The sequence below is a fragment of the Petromyzon marinus genome, unplaced genomic scaffold (assembly GCF_048934315.1).
Source record: "Petromyzon marinus isolate PM22_M1 ecotype Great Lakes invasive population unplaced genomic scaffold, UKy_Petmar_22M1.pri1.0 PM_G_Scaffold_37, whole genome shotgun sequence".
Classification (NCBI taxonomy): Eukaryota; Metazoa; Chordata; class Hyperoartia; order Petromyzontiformes; family Petromyzontidae; genus Petromyzon; species Petromyzon marinus.
Window position 1 is genome coordinate 968,663 of NW_027422950.1, and position 16,158 is coordinate 984,820.

Here is a 16,158-nt window from a genome sequence, read left to right on the forward strand (position 1 = left end):
ACGATTTACCCTGTTGGCGTCTCCGTGTCTAGTCTCTTGGTGTTCTGACCTCGGAGGGACCTTTCCTAAGGGGCCCATCAAACTCTTGAGAGTTTTATTATTTCTTTATATATATGGCCTGTTTATGACCGACATCTGGTTTTTCGTGTTTCTGGCTTACGGTTTTATTCATTATAAAAAAATATTGTTTGTCACGAAAGAAAGGAAAAATAAATCTATGTGTATGCATCCGTAAATATTCTTATGGATATTGTGGAAAAAGGGGCCGTATACAACAGTGTACACACACACAGTACACACATTGTACACACACAGTGTACATACACAGTGTATACACAGTGTACACAAACAGTACACACACAGTGTACACACAGTGTACATACAGTATATACACACAGTGTACACACAGAGTACACACACAGTGTATATATACACACACACAGTGTACACACACACAGTGACACAGCGACACACAGTGACACACAGTGTATACACAGTGTACACACACACTGTACACACACAGTGTACACACACACAGTGTACACGCACACAGTGTATACACAGTGTATGTCCACACAGTGTATATACGTACACACAGTGTACACACAGAGTGTACACACAATAATGTCCACGTTGTTGTTGCTGAGCTCACACACCCAAGGGAGAGAGCAATGGAAAATGAATCTAAATCAACTTAAACTCCAACTCTGTGAGGTCACCACTCTGCATTACCTCATCGGCGTGAAACGCCATGGTGAGGTGTACCTCGCTAGTGACGTCATGTCACCAAGGTATTCAGCCCTCCCCCGTCCACCGCGCTCTTGAGCGTGACGTCACCTCCGCTTGGGTCACTGCCGATATCGTTCCAGTGGCAATCCTTATTTGGGCACAGCTACGCCCAGTGACTGGTGGCTCATTAACATAATGTATCCTTAAGCCGTCGCGAGTTTGTTGCGACGGGTCAGCGCCCACGCCCCCATCCCTCGACATATGGTCCGGCTTCATTAGCATAATTTATTCATATTCTTAGCTCTTTCGGTAAAGTCACGTTGAAGGGAAACAATAAAATAATAATATATATATAAAACAATAAAAATTTGCACGACGTTTCGACCATAACACAAACGGTCGTCATCAGGTGTGTCGGTTTGCAATAATTTATTTATTTTTAAACGATGTATTTATTTTTAAACAGTGTAAAAAAAGTCAGCACACGCGCAGCGATTTGGCAGTTTATTTAGAAGGACAAGTCCATCTCTGTTCTGAAAAGAAGAGGGGGGAGACGAAAAATTAATGTATGCTGTCTGAAAGCCACTGTAAGCATGAACAATCAATTAAGACCTGAAATGGTTAATCAAATCTTTCCAATGATTGCTAAGCTGGAATCCATCTTCTCGGTTGAAATTGTCTCTATGCTTGTATATGTGGATAGCCTCATGAACGAATCTCTCATGGTAGCCAGATGGCTTACAAAGAACCTCTGTCTTGGAAAAGTCAATGTCATGTGAGCCTACTGAATTATAACAGTGATCTGCTGTTCACGAATGCGGTCCGAGACATGGCGTTTGGTTTCTCCAATGTAACTACTACCACAGAGGCAACTTAGTTTGTAGACACCAGGGTACTGTATGTCCGGAATCACATATTTTACAGACGGAACCAGATCACGGATTTTATGTAATGTGTTGAAACGGACCTGGATCTTGTGTTTATTCAAGATTTTGGAGATCTTTTTTGTGATCCCCGCAATGTAGGGTAAAGTGATGGTTTTGAACGGCTCCTCAAGAGGGTCCTTCTTCATTGTTTGAGTGATAGCTTTGCGGATTGTATAGTCGGAGTAACCATTAGCCCTAAGAGCTTGGTGTACGTGCTTGAGTTCACTGCCTATGTGTTCCTGGTCGGATATGCATTGGGCTCTATGATACAGAGTCTTGATGAGAGAATTCTTCTGTGATGGATGGTGGTGGGAATCCGGTTTCAGATAAGCATCCGTATGGGTAGCTTTCCTGTAGACAGAGTGGCTCATTGAACCATCAGGTCTCTTTTTAATTAGGACATCCAAAAAAGGTAGCTTGCCATCTTTTTCGACTTCCATGGTAAATCTGATGGCTGGGTGTATGGAATTGATGTGGTCGAAGAATTGGTCTAGAGCAGGCCGGCCATGTGGCCAGATGACAAAAGTGTCATCCACGTACCTCTTCCAAAGACGCTATACGGAGAGACGCGCAAACTCCAAATATACAGCAGGCGACAGTGTCGGGATCGAACCCACTACTTCCTGTATACCAGGAGAGGTAGTTAACATCTCACCACGGAGAGAGACACGCAAACTCCAGTTAGCCTCGGCTATGTTCGTTGATCCTCAATTAATTACTTGGTGGAGTGAGGAAGCATTCATGCCAAGCAGATGAAGGTGGCCGGGCGTGATTCTAGACACGCCACCGCCTGTTTACCCAGTGACAGTGTACAGTTTGTGTTTGCAGCAACGTCTATTAACTCTGTTGAATACGGAGGTTATAGCGTAACAATAGTTTACTTTTGTTTTCCTCTGGTACTCTTTATAAGAATGGAAACAGGAAGTTAACACAGCACACACATGCAGCTGAAGTCGGAACTGCTCACTCCAGCATTTAAGGACATCTGAGCCTGGATTCACACCTCTAAGTTGCGATTGAACATTCATTTATGAATTTCTGCCTAACACAAATAGTATTGTTTTCAACACCCTTTGCTATGTCAGCTGAATTTAGCTCTCATAAATATTCCTTTTGTAGCCAGACAGCCGATATTGTGTGCTCAGAGTTTTGGGTGAACATTCATTTTGAAGATACGAGGGCTTCCAGGCATGTTTATAACCATTTTCTCTCTCATTGTGTGCCATAACAGCCCTGTGATGAATTTTGGAAACTTTTTACTACATCATGAATATATGAATATAGACGTGTAAGTCACATGTGACTATATATGCATTCCTCTGTGCCTCGATACTGTCGTGTAGATGGTGTGGATATTTTTTTCTGTCTGCAGCTGACGCTTCCTCTGACGCTTCCTCCGCAGAATTGTTCTGATGGAGCAAATGCAGTCAGCGCAGCTCGGTAGGACAAGGCTCCAATGCGACCGGTGTGCATACAGCACGGATCGTACTGGAGATTTGACACGGCACCAGAGGACTCACACAGGAGAGAAACCCTTCAAGTGCAGTGTGTGTGGGAAGGCGTTTTCACGGTCATCTGTTCTTAAAGAACACCAGATAACACACATGGGAGAGAAACCCTTCAAGTGCACTGTGTGTGGGAAGGCATTTTCACTGTCATCTGTTCTTAAAAAAACACCAGAGAATACACAGGAGAGAAACCCTTCAGGTGCATTTTGTGCGGGATGATGTTTTCACAGTCACCACATCTTAAAGTACACCAGAGAACACACACAGGAGAGAAACCCTTCAAGTGCAGTGTGTGTGGGAAGGCGTTTGCACATTCATCTCCTCTTGTAACACACCAGAGAACACACACAGGAGAGAAATCCTTGAGGTACACTCTGTGTGGGATGATGTTTGCACAGTCATCACATCTTAAAGTACACCAGAGAACACACACGGGAGAGAAACCCTTCAGGTGCACTCTGCAGGAAGGCGTTTGCACATTCATAAAATCTTCAAGTACACCAGAGAACACGGAAGCATCAGAAGATCTGCAAGGAGTGGAGTCTGAAATCAGCTTGTGAAAGTCAAAGTGCCACTATAAGCCCATCCCTCATGAAACACGAACCGGAAGAAAATCCCAGCTTGGATACTTTTCAAGATATCAAGGTGAAATATGAAGAGGTGATGGTGAAGAGGGAAGAAGTGATGGTGAAGAAGGAAGAAGTGATGGTGAATAGCGAAGAAGTGTAGGTGAAATGTGAAGATGAAGATTCAACTCCAAAATCGGACCTTCATATTGATGGAGGCAACGTCAAGCAGGGGGTGAATTCTGACTGAGGCAGAGCGAGGCAACTCCCAGCAGTTTGTGGAAGTGTGGGTGGAGTTACTCCTAGACAATACAACGTCAAGTGGAGACCCGGTAGATGTGTAAGCCAGAGACGATGTCGCTACAATAGATGCACCTTTGTCACAGGCCTTTAATGACAAGAATTTGAAGTTGAACACTCAATTCCTACCATCAACCTGCAGAGTAAGAGTGGCCAGTCTTTGTGGACCTGTGGGTTGGGTCAATCTCTCACCAGGAGCGAGAGCCAATAAGCTCCCAAGCATTCACGATGTTCTCATGATAATTGCTTTTACGCTTTGCTCGCTTAATCGCCTCGGCAACTCGGAGTTTTGTATCTCGTCTGAGATGCTCGAAGAGCATCCCCAAGTAGCAGCTGCCCCTGTGTGGCACAAGGTGGTGGCCCTGCACCGGCCTGCATGTGGGCAAGAGCCTGTCAGTAGGGGGCGATGATTGATGCGTCATCTCGGTTGTGTAGTTTGTCGGCAATCTTGATTCGAAGCTTTTGTGACTGGAGGAATCCACACTCTAGTTATTTCGGTAAAGTCATCACGTGGGTAGAAACATAACAGACCACGGCGTTTAGATCACAACACAAGCAGTCGTCATCAGGTGGGACAACCACAGCAAGAAGAAGACGCTGAAGTAGGCGCCTACTTCAGCAGTTTTGTCTTCTTGCTGCTGTGGTTGTCCCACCTGATGACGATTGCTTGTGTTGCGATCTAAACTCCGTGATCTATTATTTGTAGCTAATGTTTAGAATTTGCTACATTTTGACCCAGACGCCAGCATGCAATGGCCTACTCGTTTTGAATGACACTGCAATAGTACGGTGTACATACACTGTTAAGCAGGCGGTGCGTATTTTTAAAATAACTTCTTGTTAATATGATGTAACCTGATGCAGTCAATTTTGCTGCAGTAATTCAATGTTAATATGCCCGTCAATGATTTAGAATGAATACTTGTCTGACTGCGCGTACATGTAACATTTTGTCTGAGGGTCACATTGAATAAGTGATATTAGGACAAAGTGTGTGTGTGTGTTTGGAAGTAACCTGTACAGAGAACTCAGGTGAGACCCGTTGTTCTTGTGATACAGGTCAAAGGGTACTTTTGTGTTTCACGAAGCGTCTGCCTCTGGAGCAACTCATTGTCTTTGAAATAGGGAGCACGCTCGGATCATTCAGCAGTTACAAGGCATACCACTTGAAAGTTACACGTATAGGAGCAGGTACATTCTCTACAACACGAACTGTAGTTTTGTCTTACGTGTTGACGTAGATTTTGTCTAAATGGGACTAGAAATGGTCCTTGCTGATTGACGTCTGGATGTTCGTACCTATCGGTTGAAGCAAACCCCACTGCTGTTGTTGAGACACTGTGCACCAATAAGGGTCCAACACATTGACGGCCTTCAGGCCAGGAAAGTCACAACATTTGCACACGAAGGACGCATTCACGCAAGTACCCCATGCTCCGTTTTGAAGTTTTAAAATTAAACATCTTTGAATTGTGTTGTGTTTTGAATTAGATGATTGTATTTCTTCATTAAAAGCTTGTATCAATTTACATCTGGAAGACTTCATTGAAAAGGACATTTCATGTGAATTTTCTCTCGTCATTAAGTAGATGGCCTTGCCGGGGGTTTGGTTCAATGCGGACACAAACAGTGTACACACACAGAGTATACACACACAGTGTACACACACACAGTATACACAGTGTGTACACACACACAGTGTACACACAGTATACACAGTGTACACACACAGTGTATGCAGTGTACACACAGTGTACACACACAGTGTACACACACACTGTACACACAGTGTACATACAGTATATACACAGTGTACACACAGGGTACACTGTATATACACAAAGCGTACACAGGGTACACACACAGTGTATATATACACACAGTGTACACACACACAGTTACACACACAGTGACACAGCGACACACAGTGTATACACAGTGTACACGCACAGTGTATACACACAGTGTACACACACACAGTGTACACACACAGTGTACACACACACACAGTGTATACACAATAATGTCCACGTTGTTGCTGAGCTCACACACCCAAGGGAGGGAGCAATGAAAAATGAATCTAAATCAACTCCAACTCTGTGACGTCACCACTCTGCATTACTTCATCGGCGTGAAACGCCAGGGGGAGGTGTACCTCGCTAGTGACGTTATGTCACCAAGGTATTCACCCCGACTCCCGTCCACCGCGCTCTTGAGCGTGACGTCACCTCCGCTTGGGTCACTTCCGATATCGTTCCAGTGGCAATCCTTATTTGGGCAAAGCTACGCCCAGTGACTGGCGGCTCATTAACATAATGTGTCCGTTAAAGCTGTCGCGAGTTTATTGCGACGGGTTCAGCGCCCACGCCCCCATCCCTCGACATATGGGCCGGCCTCATTAACATAATTTAATCAGTCACACAGCCGCTCGTGGGAGGGAAGTGACGTCAGACTACTTCCTGCTGTCGCGAGGCAACAGGAAGCTGCCGTGTGCGCGCTTGCACTGAAATCCGAGGTGAGAAATTCTCATCGTTGTGGTGGTGGTGGTCGTTGTGGTGGTGGTGGTTGTTGTTGTTGTTTACCAAGGTAGAGCCTCGCTCTCTCTCGCAGGGATGTCAGTTGAGTAGCAGCGAGCATGGGAATCGATGTCCAGGTTGGAACTTTACAACGCGGGGCCTAGCCACGCGGGGCCTTGCCTCCTGCCCTCGCCTGATTGCATTCACTTTAATTATCTCGCTTAAGTTTAATTTGTCTTCACCCGGCTCGCCACTTTGTAACATTGTTTTATTGTCAATATTCACGCAGTTTTTTTTATTTTTTTCACCAGGCCAAGCCCGCTTGAGCTGCTATACCGCTCTTGTTATCAGAAGCGACCTGCCCACAACAACACAAGGTGAGGCTTTGTCAACGTGTGTGAATGTTTTGACTTAAAACTTTGGTGACTGCAGGAATTAATATTCTTGGTTCTTTCGGTAAAGTCACGTAGATAGAAAATTAAATGAAAATAACAATAAAATAAATGAATAATTCCAAATAAAGCAAAACAACTCATGTCGTTTTGATCGCAACACAAGTGGTCTTTATTTAATGTAATTGTATTATCTGTTATTGTTATTTTCTATCTACGTAACTTTACCGAAAGAAACAAGAATAAGTGTGTCAATGTCTATCGGTCAAAGACACTAAACGGAGTGACGCGCAAACTCCAAATATACAGCAGGCGTCAGGGTTGGGATCGAACCCACGACTTCCTGTATACCAGGTGAGGTAGTTAACATCTCACCACGGAGAGAGGCACGCAAACTCCAGTTAGCCTCGGATATGTTCGTTGATCCTCAATTAATTACTTGGTGGAGTGAGGAAGCATTCATGCCAAGCAGATGAAGGTGGCCAGGCGTGATTCTAGACACGCCACCGCCTGTTTACCCAGTGACAGTGTACAGTTTGTGTTTGCAGTAACGTCTATTAACTCTGTTGAACACGGAGGTTATATCATAACAATAGTTTATTTTTGTTTTCCTCTGGAACTCTTCATAAGAATGGAAACAGGAGGTGAACACAGCACACACATTCAGCTGAAGTCGGAACTGTTCATCCCAGCATTCAAGGACATCTGAGCCTGGATTCACACCTCTAAGTTGCGATTGAACGTTGATTTATGCATTTCTGCATTACACAAATAGTATTGTTTTCAACACCCTTTGCTATGTAAGCTGAATTTAGCTCTCATAAATATTCGTTTTTTAGCCAGACAGCCGAAATTGTGTACTTAGAGTTTTGGGTTAACATTCATTTTGAAGATACGAGGGCTTCCAGGCATGTTTATAACCATTTGCCCTCTCATTGTGTGCCATAACAGCCCTGTGATGAATTTGGGACACTTTTTTACTACATCATGAATATATGAATAAGTATAGACGTGTAAGTCACATGTGACTGTATATATGCATTGACGTGTCGATGGTGTGGATATTTTTTTCTGTCTGCAGCTGACGCTGGTCTAATGGAGCAAAGGCAGTCGGCACAGCTCGGTACGACAAGTCAACAATGCGACCAGCGTGCATACAGCACGGATCGGACTGGAAATTTGACACAGCACCAGAGAACACACACGGGAGAGAAACCTTTCAAGTGCAGTGTGTGTGTGAAGGCATTTTCACGGTCATCTGATCTTGTAAAACACCAGAGAACACACACAGGAGAGAAACCCTTCAAGTGCACTCTGTGCGGGAAGCCGTTTGCACTTTCATCACATCTTCAAGTATACGAGAGAACACACACGGGAGAGAAACCCTTCAAGTGCAGTGTGTGTGGGAAGGCGTTTGCACAGTCATCTGCTCTTAAAATACACCAGAGAACTCACACAGGAGAGAAACCCTTCAAGTGCAGTGTGTGTGGGAAGGCGTTTGCACAGTCATCTCCTCTTGTAACACACCAGAGAACACACACGGGAGAGAAACCCTTCAGGTGCACTCCGTGTGGGATAGCATTTGCACAGCAACAACAACTTCAAGTACACCAGAGAACACAAAAGCATCAGAAGATCCACAAGGAGTGGAGTCTGAAATCAGCTTGTGAAAGTCAAAGTGCCACCATGACCCCATCCCTCATGAAACAAGAACCGGAAGAAAATCCCAGCTTGGACACTTTTAAAGGTATCGGGGTGAAATATGAAGAGGTGATGGTGAAGAGGGAAGAAGTGATGGTGAAGAGCGAAGAAGTGAAGGTGAAATGTGAAGAAGTGATGGTGAATAGCGAAGAAGTGAAGGTGAAATGTGAAGATGAAGATTCAACTCCAAAATCGGACCTTCACATCGATGGAGGCAACGTGAAGCAGGAGGAGAATTCTGACTGTGAGGAAGAGCGAGACAACTCCCAGCAGTTTGTGGAAGTGGAGGTGTGGGTGGACTTCCTAGACAATACAAAGTGAAGTGGAGAACCGGTAGATGTGTAAGCCAGAGACGATGTCGCTACAATAGATGCACCTTTGTCACAGGCCTTTAATGACAAGAATGTGAAGTTGAACACTCAGTTCTTAGGTTCAACCTGCAGAGTAAGAGCGGCCAGTCTTTGTGGACCTGTGGGATGGGTCAATCTCTCACCAGGAGCGAGAGCCAATAAGCTCCCAAGCATTCACGATGTTCTCATGATAATTGCTTTTCCGCTTTGCTCGCTTAATTGCCTCGGCAACTCGGAGTTTTGTGTCGTATCTTGTCTGAGACACTCGAAGAGCATCCCAAAGTAGCAGCTGCCCCTGTGTGACACAAGGTGGTGGCCCTGCACCAGCTTGCATGTGGACAAGAGCCTGTCAGTAGGGGGCGATGATTGATGCGTCATCTCGGTTGTGTAGTTTGTAGGCAATCTTGATTCGAAGCTTTTATGACTGCAGGAATCCACACTGTCTAGTTATTTCGGTAGTCATCACGTGGGTAGAAACATAACAGACCACGGCGTTTAGATCACAACACAAGCAATCGTCATCAGGTGGGACAACCACAGCAAGAAGAAGACGCTGAAGTAGGCGCCTACTTCAGTTTTGTCTTCTTGCTGCTGTGCTTGTCCCACCTGATGACGATTGCTTGTGTTGCGATCTAAACTCCGTGATCTATTATTTGTAGCTAATGTTTATAATTTGCTACATTTTGACCCAGATGCCAGCAGGCAACGGCCTACTCGTTTTGAATGACACTACAATAGTACGTTGTACATACACTGTTAAGCAGGCGGTGCGTATTTTTAAAATAGCTTCTTGTTAATACGATGTAACCTAATGCAGTATATTTCATTGCAGTAATTAAATTTTGTTAATAAGCCTGTCAATAATTACGAATGAATACTTGTCTGTGCATATTTTAAATGTTATTCTTTTATAAGGTGCTGTTGATATCGAAAACTGACACATAACTGGCATGCCATAAATAGGAAATTAACACTGCTTATTCGAATCAATGTATTCATATATGTTGATAAACTCTTTTCAAGCAGATTTTGTCTCTAACAGCGACTACAGGGACCACGTGATTGTTTAAAAATGTCTTTGATTATAACTATAATTGCCTACAATTCGTCATGTGTAGCTTATTTAGACTAATTTATTCACTACCCAAAATGTATTTACTTGAAAACATAGAGCTGATATTTGTAAGCAGTCTTTTTTATTTATACGTTTGAAAAAAAATATTTGCACAAATTGAACTTGTTCAGATACAAGGTGAATTCACAAGGCTTTGTAAAAAATCCAATATTTCAGAATTTTGCCTTAACGGAGAATATTTTTTTAAATGTTGGTAAAAATAAAGATTCAGAAATATATATTGTGCCGTGTCTACAATTTTATTGTAAAGTGGAATTGGTAAAAAAATTGATGGTTCAATGAGCAACTCTGTCTACGGGAAAGCTACCCATACGGATGCTTACCTGAAACCGGATTCCCACCACCATCCATCCCAGAAGAATTCCCTCATCAAGACTCTGCACCATAGAGCCCAATGCATATCCGACCAGGAACACATAGCCAGTGAACTCAAACGCCATGTCTCGGACCTCATTCATGAACACAAAGCAGACCTAAAACACGGTAGGACCAACACCTCGGCCGTGGCAGATCATTGTTATAATTCAGTAGGCTCACTTGACATTGACTTTTCCAAGAGAGAGGTTCTTTGTAAGCCATCTGGCTACCATGAGAGATTCGTTCATGAGGCTATCCACATATACAAGCACAGAGACAATTTCAACCGAGAAGATGGATTCTGGCTTAGCAATCATTGGAAAGATTTGATAAACCATTTCGGGTCTTAATTGATTGTTCACGCTTACAGTGGCTTTCAGACAGCATACATTAAACAAATTTCGTCTCCCCCCCTCCTCTTTTCAGAACATAGATGGACTAGTCCTTCTAAATAAACTGCCAAATCGCTGCGCGTGGCACTAACGTTTTTTATAAATAAATAAATACACCGTTTAAAAATAAATACATTTATGCAAACCGACACACCTGATGACAACCGTTTGTGTTATGGTCGAAACGTCGTGATAATTTTTATTGTTTTATATATTGTATTATTTTATTGTTTCCCTTCAACGTGACTTTACCGAAAGAACTAAGAATATTAATTACTGCAGTCACGAAAGCTTTAAATCAAAATGCATATTAAAATTAATTAGCATGCCAAAATTAGCATAGGACAACCGTTGACCAATCGCTGTGCACCATCGCCGGAGACGCTCCCAGGTTTGCTTCTCGACCAATCGGATCGCTGGCCCTCCCCCCCTCCCCACTTTGGCACGCGGCGACCAATCAGATCGCGGGAGGACGCTACCATTTTTAATGCCCTACACGCTGAACGCCGCGCGCCCATGTGCGTGTGAGTGTTTAGTTTTGTTTTAATTATTTTAATCATTAAAGTTCGCGAGTGTCAAGGTAAGCTACGTTGACTTTATTTTTTAAAGCATTTTCTCAAGAGAACCATTGTTGCTGCTGCTGCGGCTGTTGTTGTGAAAGGCCCGGTACACCCTGAGGCCTTGCCTAGACTAGGACAGCCTTGATGTCACATGGACCCACACTCTTTGCTTCTTTCGGTAAAGTCACGGAGGTAGGAAATAAAATTTATTTATTTAATTTAATTACATTTTACTTTATACCTACGTTAAATTTAATTTAATATTTTAATTAAGTTAATTGAAACTTATTTTATACATACGTATTTTTTTTTATAAATGAATATTTTTTTAATTTAAATTAAATTTATTTTATGTTATACCTACGTTAAATTTAATTTAGTAAAAAAATAAATTTTATTCACATTTATTTTATTTCATACCTACGTAAAATTAAATTGAATTTTTTAATAAATTTATTTAAATTCATTTTATTTTATACCTACGTAATTTTTTTTTATATATATAAAAATTACATTTATTTTATTTAAATAAAATTTATTTTATACCTACGTTAAATTTTTTTATAAATTATTTTTTAAAATGTATTTAATCTTATACCTACGTTCAATTAAATGTTTTAATAAATTAAATTTATTTTATTTAAATTACATTTATTTTAGTTAATACCCACGTTTAATTTAATTTTTTTTAATAACTAACATTTTATTTAAATTAATTTTATTTTATACCTACGTTAAATTAAATTCTTAACAAATTAAATTATTTTATTTAAATACATTTTTTAAAATAAATTACATTTATTTTATTTAAATTACATTTATTTTATACCTACGTAAAATTAAATTAAATGTTTTAATCAAATTTATTTTACATGTACAGTCATTTTAACTGCTCTGACTGCCACAAGCTAAGTGCGGCCTGGAAGCGTATTATTAAGTTATACATTTTACAATTACAATTCCTTATAGAGGAACCCCATACTAATGAACTGACTACGTATCTATACAATTAAAAGACCGCACGCAGATTTCGCAAAAGCGGACCCCGTTGTCAATGATATAATTTGATGTACGTACAGCAGTTGCTGTACGTACATCATTAAAATTACATCGATTGTAATACGTCACCAAAGACACAATTTTAATTTGACCCCCGGGTCTGATCGCGTTAACTGTGCAGGTGGCGGGTCGAGAGGTTACTTGCATGTGTGTGCAGCTTATTGAATATTGACGTGCGATGACTTGTGGAGAGGAAGAATGATGATGATGATGTTGATGGCGATGCAAGTCTTGAAGTCTGACGTTGTTCTCCGAGTCGTGTAGCCTACCGCGTGCAACTTTGGGGATTGCGTAATGTCATTTTAGTTTCCTCTGTGGAACTTTTTATTTTGTTGATTCTAACGCTTTAACTAACGTAGGGCGGGCTTGGGAGCGGCGTTGACGATGTGTTTTGGCGTTACACCAACCAGCACCTCTGCATTCATTTTTTATTTTTTTTATTTTTTTTATTTTATATATATTTTGTTATTTTGTTGTTTCTCTTCAACGTGACTTTACCGAAAAAACTAAGAATATGAATTACTGCAGTCACGAAAGCTTTAAATCAAAATTTAAGTTGGAGGTGCTTTGATTGTTACAGCGAGAGGTGGAATCATCACCGTTATGGGTTTAAGTGGGCACGGAGCCCGTCAAGGGAATGGGTAGGTAGAGGAATGGGGTTGGAGAGTATACACAACTTGCATTTCTAGTCATTTCAACAATTTATGGGCATGCGCATCATTAACAGTATCCTGATTGATGAGCAAAACAAAATCATCAATCTATTGTCATAAATGAGTCCGAAATATCAAGTCATGCTCAAAACCGCATTCCTATTGTTATAAAAATCATTGCACCCCCATTCATGATGACAATTCCAATATGGTCATTATGATGCTCAGAATTACACTTATATTCTCAGAATCATGAACATTTATTAAAACAGCAGTGTGCTCAAAATGCTCATTTAACAATTTCAACATGTACACAATTCCAAGATTATAATCAAAGTAAGTCCTATGTATCGTGGTGTTTTTATGCTTATCCATTATTGCGCGTCCCCCCCAAAAATATTCAAAAGTCTATTTTTATAATGTTTGCACGGTGTACAGTCTGGAAATTACCCACATGGCAAATTTCCAGCTTGGTGCGTGTCGGGAATTACGCTAAACATTTTGAACAGACGCACACATTCACAACTTTGCCTTTGGTATATATGGAGATTAGTAATAAATTGTTAATTTAACTACTTTCATGTTGACTGATTCGAAATAGGAAAAGCACTGGCTCACCACGGGGCTTATCGCGTGGTATCTGGGCACTTTATTTGAAACGTAAACCCCACAGTGTGTGAGTACAATTCCTCGCAAGTTGTGTCCACAGAGACAGACAGACAATGACGTTTCTAGGTAAGAGTAAGAAATGAATCTACGTGTCGAGGAGAGACGAGAGAGCAAAGAGGTCACCTCGGGAGACGGGGCGGCGCGTCAACCTTAGTCACATGACGGAAGGAGTGTGGGCGTGCCGTGCGTGTGTGTGTACCGTGTGTGTGTGTGCACCGTGTGTGTGTACTGTGTGTGTGTGTGCTGTGTGTGTGTGTACTGTGTGTGTGTGTGTTACATATTTCAGTTTAATTCGTGGTTTCGTGGTAATTAATTGAAGGTGAAGGGGTTACCAGCCCCTCGCACCCGTCCAGAGCCCCCGTTTAGCCCCTGTGGTGGACACATATGCCATGAGGGGAGGAGCCAATCAAAATTGGATCTCCCCCCACAGCGCTGTCCACGACAGAGTTGCCCGTCCGGCACCGCGAGGAGGTAGGGGGTTGTTTTGCCGGGCAATATCTTTTCATCAGTTGCGTAACGCTGTGTGGAAGCTACCTGGTCTGTCGCTCCGCACTAAGCTTCAGGTCTTCTCGGCCACGGTCATTCCCTCCCTTCTCTACGCTTGCGAAACGTGGACCCCCCTAATGGAGCATCTTCGCCGGTTAGAAACATTTAGGCTGGCCTGACTACGATCCATCCTGGGTTTAACCAGACTGGATTGTGTGAGGAGCTCACAAATCCTTGAAAGATCTGGGCAGGGTCCCATCGGTGAGCTCCTCCGGCAGGCAAGGCTGCGATGGCTGGGTCATGTAGCCCGCATGCCCAGCCACCGCATGCCGAAACAGCTTTTGTTTGGCCGGATTGAGGGGGCTAAGCGGGCGCGGCACGGGTTAGAGAGGAGATGGAGTGATGTGGTACAGGAGGACGTGGAGTTGAGTGGACTTGCCGATGACTGGTACCAGCGGTGTCAAGATCGGCCTCTGTGGAGGAGGCTCGTGAAGGATGCTCCTGGGCAGTTGGAGGCAGTCGCCCTCCAACAACAACGGAGGGCGGAGGAGCGACGCTCAGAACAACGAGCGGAGCGCCGGGTGGCTAAAGCACAGCAGGTTGGCACAGTAGGGGGCACAGGTGGTGCATCAGCCAGTCATCTCAGTCAGTCGACCCGTGGCACCTGGGTCTGCCCAGTGACCTCCTGCCAGCGGGCGTTCGACACTTCACGTGGCCTCACGGTGCACATAGCCTGGCACAAGCGTCGTGGTGACGTCACCGCCACTTAGTGGCGAATAGCGGTTGTTGTTGTTGTTGTGTGTGTCTACTGTGTGTGTGTGTACCGTGTGTGTGTAACGTGTTCGGCGGTAGTCCAGCGTGACGTCACCTCCGCTTGGGTCACTGCCGATATCAATCCAGTGGCAATCCTTATTTGGGCAAAGCTACGGCCAGTGACTGGCGGTTCATTAACATAATGTATCCATAAAAGCCGTCGAGAGTTTATTGCGACGGGTTCAGCAGCCACGCCCCTTCCCTCGACATATGGGCTGGGCTCATTAACATAATTTATTCAGTTACAGAGCCGCTCAATGTGGAAGGGGCGTGTCTCTTGCCCCGGAAGTGACGTCATGTTTCTTGCTTACCCGCGTGACGTCGCTAGGTAACAGGAGGCTGCCGATCCGCGCTTGCACTGAAATCTGAGGTGAGAAATTCTCATGGTGGTCGTGGTGGTGGTTGTTGTTGTTGTTTACCAAGGTAGAGCCTCTCTCTCTCGTAGGGATGTCAGTTGAGTAGCAGCGAGCATGGGAATCGATGTCCAGGTTGGAACTTTACAACGCGGGGCCTAGCCACGCGGGGCCTTGCCTCCTGCCCTCGCCTGATTGCATTCACTTTAATTATCTCGCTTAAGTTTAAGTTGTCTTTACCCGGCTCGCCACTTTGTAACTTTGTTTTATTGTAAATATTCACGCAGTTTTTATTTTCTTTTTCACCAGGCCAAGCCCGCTTGAGCTGCTATACCGCTCTTGTCATCAGAAGCAACCTGCCCACAACAACACAAGGTGAGGTTTTGTCAACGTGTGTGAATGTTTTGACTTAAAACTTTGGTGACTGTAGGAATTAATATTCTTGGTTCTTTCGGTAAAGTCACGTAGATAGAAAATTAAAATAAAATTAAATGAAAAATTGAAAATAAAGCAAAAAACCCACGAGGTTTCGATTGCCACACAAGTGGTCTTTATCTTATTAAATTTAATCTGTTATTTTTATTTTCTATCTACGTGACTTTACTGAAAGAACCAACAATACGTCTGTCAATGTATCTATCGGTCAAAGACGCTAAGCGCGTGCCTCTGTTGACTCTGAATGTGTGGAGGGGA